Below are 9,787 nucleotides of genomic sequence, written 5' to 3'. Positions count from 1 at the left end.
CGGATGTTATCGGATACGGATGCGGCTCGGATATTATTCGAATACGGATACGTATCGGATATTTTCTTGATTTGGAACGGATACGAATAATATCAACATATTGCTTAAGTAAATCAGTCGATAGCTATGTGACCTGAAATAATCAACTTGTGACATACAATAAGTCAATGATAAATAGGTTTATGAATAAATACTATTGTAATGCATAATAATTTATAAGTTTAATAATATAAGAGTAAAATTTGACCACTTATTTGGCTTTTATGTTGGATAATTGGAATATTGAGTCTAGAAATTTGAAAATTACCTCCCATAATCTTATTCGGATACGGATATATCCACTTCCATATCCATATTTGTCTCAAAATCTCCTACCATATTTTATTTTTTATTTGTTTAATAAATTCGGATATGGATAATTTCCATTTCCATTTTGGTTCGGATGCGGATGTTTCGGATACGAATAGGCATTTTCTCCAATACGAATATCGGATATTTCGGATTATCCGCTACCAATTTCCACCCCTACAAACAGGGCCTAAATTTGGAAGGAATCATGGGGATTAGGTACATAAAATACAGTCTCAAACATGTGCTTATGTACTTGCCGATTCCATGTCAATTAAGTCCCATCGTGGTCCTGATCTCCATCCCACGATCACATTTTCCTTGGCATAATTAATATGGGTAAGCATGCGATGAAGTAAGTGTTACGTTCTTCTTCTCTATGCATGGATCCCTTCCCCGATAATTAGCTTATACAATTTCACAGGCATATCCATGAAAGAATAGCAACGCCATTTTCTTCTTCGAGCTAAAAGGGAAAGTTGATCCATAGACAAGATTAATGACAATATAGAATCCTAATTGGAAGGGCGCCATAATATTCATGCCAGCTGAGTACCTCCTGTTGATGCTTCTGCGGTGGCCGGTGGTTACGGGTCAGGCTTGACCAGGCGGTGGAGGTGCTCAGTGAGAAGCCAGAGGATGGTTATGAGCTCACCTCCACTGCTAAGCTTCTTGGCATGGGACTCCCTGCTCCACCTGTTAGCAGCATACACCATAAAATCCATCCACACCAAGGAGAGAACTCGCATCGAGCAGCACTTGCGCTCCGCATTCTCATCATTAGCAGCCAAGGCTTCTGCAACACGGATTGCATAGAGATACGAGGAACTTTAGTGTAGTCACTGCTAAACGATGTATATCTGTAGCGTGTGCGTGTGTTGTATTCAGTTAGGCCAAGGAGACCTGATCCCATATCTGTTAGTTAGTTAACTTGGAGATCAAGTTCATGGCCTAACAACCCTTGTAATCTCGGAGGCCTTTGTGCCCTATATCAACACGCACGCGTCCCTGCATCGAGCATATGCTTTAGCCTAGGTTTTCTACATGGTATACAGAGTCTATCTCTTCCATCGCATCTAGGTCATGTTTTCTTCCACCTTCGCCATGGCTGCGCCCTCCCTTGCCTCTCTCGGCCACACCATCACAGAAAAACTGAATCGGGAGAACTTCCTCGTCTGGAGTGCTCAAGTGCTGCCGCACATCAGGGCAGCGGGCATGATGGGCTTCCTCGATGGCTCCACCCAGGAGCCCCCCGCTGAGTTTCGAACGGAGAGAGACGTCTCCGGCAAGAAGGAGATCACCGTCACCGCCAACCCAGCGCACGCCGTTTGGGTCACTCAGGACCAGCAGGTGCTTAGTTTCCTGATCGCATCTCTCTCCCGCGATGTTCTTTTGCAGGTTAGTAACTGCACAACCGCTAGCGCAACTTGGAACGCTCTCCTTCAGAGTTTTTCCTCGCAATCCCGAGCTCGGATCATCCAGCTCAGGGACCAGATCGATCACACCAGGAAGGGTGACCTCTCGGCGGCTGCCTACTTCACCAAGATGAAGGGGCTTGCTGATGAACTTGCTGCTGCTGGGAGGCCCTTGGATGAAGATGATGTGGTCTCTCCCATCATCCAAGGTATTCTGCATGAACCGGAGTACAGCAGCTTCGTCTCCGCCGTCTCCACACACACCACCACCGACCAACCCATTGGCCTCGGCGAGCTGTTCTCGTTGTTGCTCGCTGCCGAGTCCCGCATCACCGCCGCCCAGATCTCTGTCTACTCCGCCAACCTTGCTGCAAAGGGCGGCGGCCGCGGCAACTCCAACCGTTCTGGGAATGGTAGTGGCGGCTGGAACGGTGGCGGTGGCTCCCGTGGCTACAACAACAACACGGGCGCCCGCTTCCCCGACAACTCTGGTGGCGGCGGCTCTGGTGGTCCGCCCCGCCCGGGTGGTGACCGCGGTGATCGTGGTGACCGTGACCGCGAGAAGTGCCAAATCTGCAAGCTTGAAGGGCATGGAGCATGGCGTTGCAAGAAGCGCTACGACCGCAACTACAACAACAATGTGCGCAATCCAGCAGGAGGTGGAGGTGGCGGTGGTAACCGATCTGCCAATGCCGCCCATGCTTATGGGGTTGACACCAACTGGTATCTTGACACTGGTGCGACGAATCACGTGACTGGCAAACTGGAGAAGCTTGCTGTCCATGATCGCTACACCGGCCCGGAACAAATTCACACTGCGAGTGGTCAAGTTATGAACATTGCTCATGTTGGTCATTCAGTTTTATCTACACCCCATCGCTCATTAGGTCTAAACAATATCCTTCATTCCCCTCAAGCTGACAAGAGTTTACTCTCCGCTTATCAACTTAACAAAGATAATCATGCCTTTCTTGAAGTTTACCCTGAAACTTTTTTTGTTAAGGATCGGGCCACTCGGAGGATCATTCTTCAAAACGAGAGTAGAGATGGTCTCTTCCCAGTTTCCGGTCGGCAAGATGATCCTCCCACTCGACAAGTCCTTAGCGTGGTCAAACCGTCTACATCAAGATGGCATAGGCGCCTAGGACATCCTGCATTCCTGGTGGTTCAGAAAATTCTTCGAGATTTTAGTCTTCCTTTGTCCAATAAAATAGATCATCTTTTGGTTTGTGATGCTTGTCAGATGGCCAGGAGCCATCAACTCCCTTATCCTAAGTCCACTAGTGAGTCCAACGCTCCTTTAGAGCTTGTTTTTTCAGATGTGTGGGGTCCTGGACCCGTTTCTGTAGGCAGACAAAAATATTATGTGAGCTTTATTGATGATTTTAGCAAGTTTAGTTGGATTTATTTGCTCAAAAAATAAGTCTGGCGTGTCTGAGAAGTTTCATATCTTTCAGCAACATGTTGAACGCCTCTTTGATCGCAAGATTTTGGCTATACAAACGGATTGGGGGGGTGAATATCAAAAGCTAAATTCTTCTTTGAACGCATTGGCATTACTCATCAGGTTTCATGCCCCCATGCTCACCAACAGAACGGGTCCGCGGGAAAGAAACATAGGCATATCGTTGAAATGGGTCTATCTCTTCTTGCGCATGCTTTCATGCCTTTGAAGTTTTGGGATGAGGCATTTCTCACTGCCGTTTACCTCATCAACCGTGTTCCTAGTAGGGTCATCAAAAACCAAACGCCTCTCGAACACCTCTTCGGTACAAAACCCAACTACACCTTTCTTCGCATTTTTAGGTGTGCCGTATGGTCCAATCTACGCCCCTTCAATAAACACAAGCTTGAATTCCGGTCAAAACAATGTGTGTTTTTAGGGTATAGTACCCTCCACAAAGGCTACAAGTGCCTTGATGTGGCCTCTGGTCAGGTTTATGTCTCACGTGATGTGGTTTTCAATGAACATGTCTTTCCTTTTGCCCAACTCCACCCAAACGCCGGTGCTCAACTTCGCAAAGAACTCATTCTTCTACCTTCACATCTTCTGCCATCACCTGGTTTTCTTCAAGGGGGAGTAGTAGATGCTGCTGACCACATGTCAATGTCCCACAATAATGCCTTTGATGAAAATTCTGCTGAAAGTGTACAGGAATATGGAACAGAAAATAGCGAAAATGCGCATGATTTTATGCTCACAGAAACCACAGGGGAAGCCACAGAGGATCCGGTCGCCAATCCTGGTGGGATTCCCTCGGGATCCATCCTGTCAGACGCGGCAGGATCTCCTGCGGGATCAGCGCCGTCGCCTGATTCGGCGGGCAGGCGTGCCGCACCCACTGTGGGTCCAGGCAGGGCCCCAGCGCGTGGCCTTGGTCGGGCATCTTCAGCGGCGGGGTCAGGCGGGCCCCCTGCACAGGCATCTGGTCGGCCCACTTGTGCGGACGAGCGCAGTCCACACATCGGTGGGGTTGCACGCTCGGGCGCAGGTGTGCCCCCGCCCGACCAGCCTCTGCGCACCATACAGGCGGCGCCAAGTGGCAGTTCCGGAGAGGCAGCCTCATTCGCGCCAGCCAATCTGTCTTTGTTTGCACAAGAGCCGTTACAGGAGTTCTCTGGTGGATCTTCTGTGGCTGATTCTGGATCTGCTGTTTCATCCTCTACAAATCGTCTTCAACAACAAATTAATCGGCCAGCTCCGCCTACTCCCGTGTGTTCACACACCAGATCGCAAAGTGGTATTGTTAAACCTACAGTATACAAAGATGGCTGTATTCGTTGGGGTTCTTTTTGTGCAACAGGTGAACCTCAAAGCTTTGGAGAGGCGCTAGGTGAATCCCGTTGGATGGAAGCCATGGATGAGGAGTATGTAGCCCTAATAAAGAATCAAACATGGCGTTTGGTTCCACCAGCCAAGGGCAGGAATATAATTGACTGCAAGTGGGTTTACAAGGTAAAGAGAAAGTCTGATGGCACTGTTGACAGGTACAAGGCACGTCTGGTTGCTAAGCATTTAAACAGAGGTATGGGATTGACTATGAGGACACATTTAGTCCTGTAGTAAAGGCTGCCACCATTAGACTAATTCTTTCAGTTGCAGTATCTAGAAACTGGTGCATAAGACAGCTAGATGTCAAGAACGCGTTTTTGCATGGTGTTCTGAAAGAGGAAGTGTTCATCATGTCTGCAAACTTGATAAAGCAAATTATGGACTGAAACAAGCACCTAGAGCTTGGTACTCTCGATTGTCCTCAAAGTTACAATCTCTTGGTTTTGCTCCGTCCAAGGGAGATACTTCGTTGTTTTATTATCATCGGCATGGGATAACTATTTTTATGCTTATTTATGTTGATGATATAGTTGTTACAAGCTCATCATCTAAAGCAGTTGAAGCCCTTCTCATGGATTTGAGCAAGGAGTTCGCACTCAAGGACCTTGGTAGTCTTCATTTCTTCCTTGGAATTGAGGTAAAATATGCAAAGAATGGAATTGTTCTGTCACAGGAAAAATATGTGCAAGAAATACTTCAAAGGATGGGCATGAAGGGATGTAAGACATCATCTACACCTTTGTCCACCTCTGAAAAATTGTCCCTTTATGATGGAGACATGCTTGGGATAGAAGACTCTACCAGGTACAGAAGTATTATAGGAGCATTACAATATCTGACATTGACTAGACCAGATATCTCATACTCAGTAAATAAAGTATGTCAGTTTTTACATGCTCCTACTAGTGTGCATTGGACAACAGTAAAGAGAATACTTAGATATCTTCAAGGAACAAAGAGTCATGGACTCAAACTGGGAAAGTCATATTCGATGCTTGTAAGTGCTTTCTCAGATGCAGATTGGGCAGGTTGTCCTGATGATAGGAGATCAATTGAAGGTTTTGAAGTTTTCCTTGGAAGTAACCTAATCTCCTGGAGTGCTCGTAAACAGCCAACTGTATCCAGATCAAGTACAGAAGTTGAGTATAAGGCTCTAGCAAATGCTACTACTGAAATCATCTGGGTTCAGAACTTGTTGAAAGAGTTGGGTGTTCGACATCCAAAGGCAGCATCACTTTGGTGTGATAATCTTGGTGCTTCATACTTGTCTGCTAATCCTATTTTTTATGCCAGGACCAAGCATATAGAGATAGACTACCACTTTATTCGAGAAAGGGTGGCTGACAGATTGTTGAATATCAGGTTTATACCTATTGGCGATCAAGTTGCAGATGGATTTACTAAACCGCTTTCTTTGAGGCAGCTGCAAGCTTTTAGGCACAATCTCAACTTGGATAGTTGTGATTGAGGGGGAGTGTTAAACGATGTATATCTGTAGCGTGTGCGTGTGTTGTATTTAGTTAGGCCAAGGAGACCTGATCCCATATCTGTTAGTTAGTTAACTTGAAGATCAAGTCCATGGCCTAACAACCCTTGTAATCTCGCAGGCCTTTGTGCCCTATATCAACACGCACGCGTCCCTGCATCGAGCATACGCTTTAGCCTAGGTTTTCTACAGTCACGTGGCTTCTTGTCTAGACCCAGTACCACCATCTCGGCAAGCTCCTCTCTCTCCCGGTGACTAGAGTGGGAATCAGGGTCGTCATACAAGCGGAGCAAGTTGCTGCAGCTCGGAGCAGGGCGTTGGTCGTCTTTTTCACACCATGTGTCGACCAGATTCTCGCAGGTTCGCCGGTCCAATCTGCTCTGAGCAAGGCCTGGCAGCATGTCCGGGCGTTCCACCAGAAGGAACATCAAGTGGTTTGACAGCAACATGATGTCCTCCTCACTGGCACAGAGTGCTTCGCCTTCCATGGCCATGGCCTTGGCTTTCTTCCCACACTCGTGGAGGAGGAAGAGGTCCGTGGAGATGTGCCAGATGATGATGCCCTCTTGAAACTCAACACCTAGTCTGTCTTGCAGATCCTTGTACAGGTTACAAGTGCTAAGTGCCTCCTCGCCCCATTTCCCCCTGACAATGCCCTGTGTGCTCACTGTCCCATCCCGGACCAATTCCTCTATGTGCAACATGAACTTCTGCTTCAGGTCCTCTGGAAACTTGACGGCCCACGAGTGAAGCTCCCTGTCCCACCACTCCTCGGCTCCCAGCATATTGGCAAATTTACCCAGCAGAGGCCTATTCTTTCTGCTGGGACGACTGCACAAGTGCAACATGTTATACTGCCCCACAGTGCCAGACCACCTCCTTGCTGACCTCAAGAATCTATCAAGCCCCATGAACTTTATGAGCCGGTGAAGAGATACAATCCAACGATGAAGACGATCCCATCTCCCTGCACAGAGAACTGCATGTTGAAGCCAATGCCATCTTGTACCGCACAAGAAGGGTAGTGTCCAACTCGACCCAAGTGCACTCAGCAGTGATCTTATCTCCAGGACTAAGGCACCACCCAGTAAGATGTAGGTGATGGTAACATCCACTCTGCTGTGACCATCTTTCCCACTGAACTGGAACAGCAAGAGCGCAGCTGCGATGGCAGCAGGTGAGACTATGCAGACGCAGTAGCCAAATGAAGTGTGGACTACGGCTGCCTTGGTGTAGAGGATGTCGTACATCAAAGAAAGCTCCAACTCCATCACCAAATACCTATCTTCATATGTGAGCTGCTCAAGTACATTGATCTCACGGTTGTCTTCATCCCTGTCGCTCGACGAATCGACTACTGCGTGCTTGCATATGTGGAACAGGGAGTGTGCATGCCGCATGAAGAATTCTTCTTCTTCGACATTTCCCTTGGGTCCCCCTTGTGGGGGTCTATCGTCGAGGTAGAAATGGCATCTAGCCCGTGTGGTTCCTTCTTGAGGGAGCTCCGGATGCTGTCCATGTTGCTGCACTTGAGCGCCCATGTTCTCTCCCCTTACTTGAGAACACCGACGACAAACATCAAGATGACCGCAAGCAGGAACATGTCCTCGGTGCCGATGTAATGCTTGTAGAGGACGTAGACAGCGCTTAGCACCTGCAAACTGAGAGTGAGCAGGTGTCGCAGCCAGAGTCTGTTGTCCTCGAGTAAGTAGGCGGTGATGTTGTCCGGGCCACCAAGATGCAGCAACAGGAACGGCGCCCAGAACGCGACGACTCGATGCTCACGGGACGCGGCACCGTCGAAAGAGAGGTGACCAAGATCATATATTGCAGTGGCATCAGCCAGCTGGTAAGCCAGCCAGAGGATGAACCTGAACAAACGCCAGGATGCTTCACTCCGCCGGATCCCAGCTAGCAAGACGAGGGTAACCTGAAGAGTGAGGCTCACCAGCACCAGAGTCTGAACCGCCCATGCGTTCTAGAAGTCTATAGGCCCTCGAGCCATTGTTCTTGTCCTGCATGCACTGTGTTAAATGAAGTTTCACCAGAGGATGAGTGTATCTTTTTCATCAAGCATAATGATGTAGCTAATTAAGGCAGATAAACTCGATATCGGATCGATAAAAAATTCACAAGTCATGGTGTATACATACCGGTTTTTTTTTGAGAAATCTCGCTCGCTTTATTGATTCAAAACAATGTTCATAGGTACACGGTGTGGGTCATGAGAAGAGCCCAACCAAATATGCCTACCTATATCTAAATTAGAAGCGAATTTAGCGAGATTATGAGCCTCGAAGTTATTATTCCTTCACTCAAAAACAAAAGAGCAAGAAGAGAAACTAGCTCTACGGTCTATTATTTCATGTATCGGGTAACCAGGGCCGTCCAGGGGCTGTGCGGGCTGTGCGACCGCACAGGGCCCCCAAATTCCAAGGGCCCCTGATTTTGGGCCAGCATCTAGTAGTATATTCTTTGTTTTGGGCCCTGTTTTCACAGCAAGAACAGAATTAGGCCTATGCACTCTGGACTCCCGAAATGAGGCTTTCCCTTAGTGCCGATCCACACACCCTGCCGGTCGATCGATAAATCTATCTCAAGCTCTGCTAAAAAAAACAAGCAACTATCCATCTAGCTCCGCGTGATCTGCTCAGGTAAGGAAAAGGCCCTCACGGAGATGAACTGACTCCAGTACGGCGCCGTCTGGAGGGTAGCGGCGTTGCCGGAGAAACGACCCACAGCCCTGCCGGCATGGATAATTCTTTCCACCATTCTGTTGTCCGCCGGTGGCCGAGAAAAGGTGAGGGCATCACCGATCTATCCACAAGGTGCGCTCAAACTAAATCCCTAATTAATTTAGACTATTTTGTCCTCACGGAGATGAACCGATTGAGGTGCTCAAACTGAATAACCGATCTGAATAATTATATGAGACGGTTCATAATCCAGTTTTTTTCTAGGGAATATATGGGTGTGCATATGCATCAATTCATCAATCCAGTTTTTCTAGGGAATATAAATAATAGGCTTGTTGATTAAGTTGTCACACACCAAGATTTCCAAGCTAGTTGCTCGTTCAAAATTCAGGGTTCAATCCCTTTTTTCATTTTGTTATCTTGGTAGAGCTTTAACTCATGGAGTGTTTGAATTCGTTCATATTTCTTTTGTAAACAAATCATCTATTCTAAAAATTCTAGGGCCTCATTTCGGGTTCTGCACCAGGGCCCCGAATTCCTGGAGACGGCCCTGTGTGAAGCAAGACGGAATGCTTCGTTCCCTTGCTATTCATCACTCACAGTCATGGAGGACCTTTGGGGCATCTTGTTCCCTGGGTAGAAGCCCGGGTGGTGGGAGCCACGGTGCTTGTGGAAGAAAGTGCAAATGGTTTGCCATCTCAATACTTCCGTTTGCTTGAATAGACTGCATGCTTGCAGAGAGCATTTGCTTTGTTGATTGGCTTTCAAACTGTTACGACATGACCTCACTTTTTCTGTCTTACATATGGAAGTCAAGTATAGGTACATTCATTTTTGGACAAATGGAAGTCAAGTATTGGTACATTCATTTTTGGACAAATGGAAGTCAAGTATTTTGGAACGGAGGGAGTATCTTTTAGTGGCTTTGTTAGTTATAATTTTTTAAACACACTACAGACGTAGACACTCATGCATGTGCATATACACTCGCCCTATGAATGCACGCATG

General features: G+C 47.4%; 1 pseudogene; it reads right to left on the bottom strand.

Moving 5' to 3' along the window:
- Positions 1-887: 887 nt before the first annotated feature.
- Positions 888-8,087, bottom strand: LOC125546945 (uncharacterized; annotated as a pseudogene).
- Positions 8,088-9,787: the final 1,700 nt, after the last annotated feature.

This window comes from Triticum urartu, chromosome 2A, assembly GCF_056163025.1.
Source record: "Triticum urartu cultivar PI428250 chromosome 2A, HENAU_Tu73, whole genome shotgun sequence".
Lineage (NCBI taxonomy): Eukaryota > Viridiplantae > Streptophyta > Magnoliopsida > Poales > Poaceae > Triticum > Triticum urartu.
Note: the sequence above shows the minus strand (reverse complement) of the source record. Positions and strands in the feature narration are given on the sequence as shown.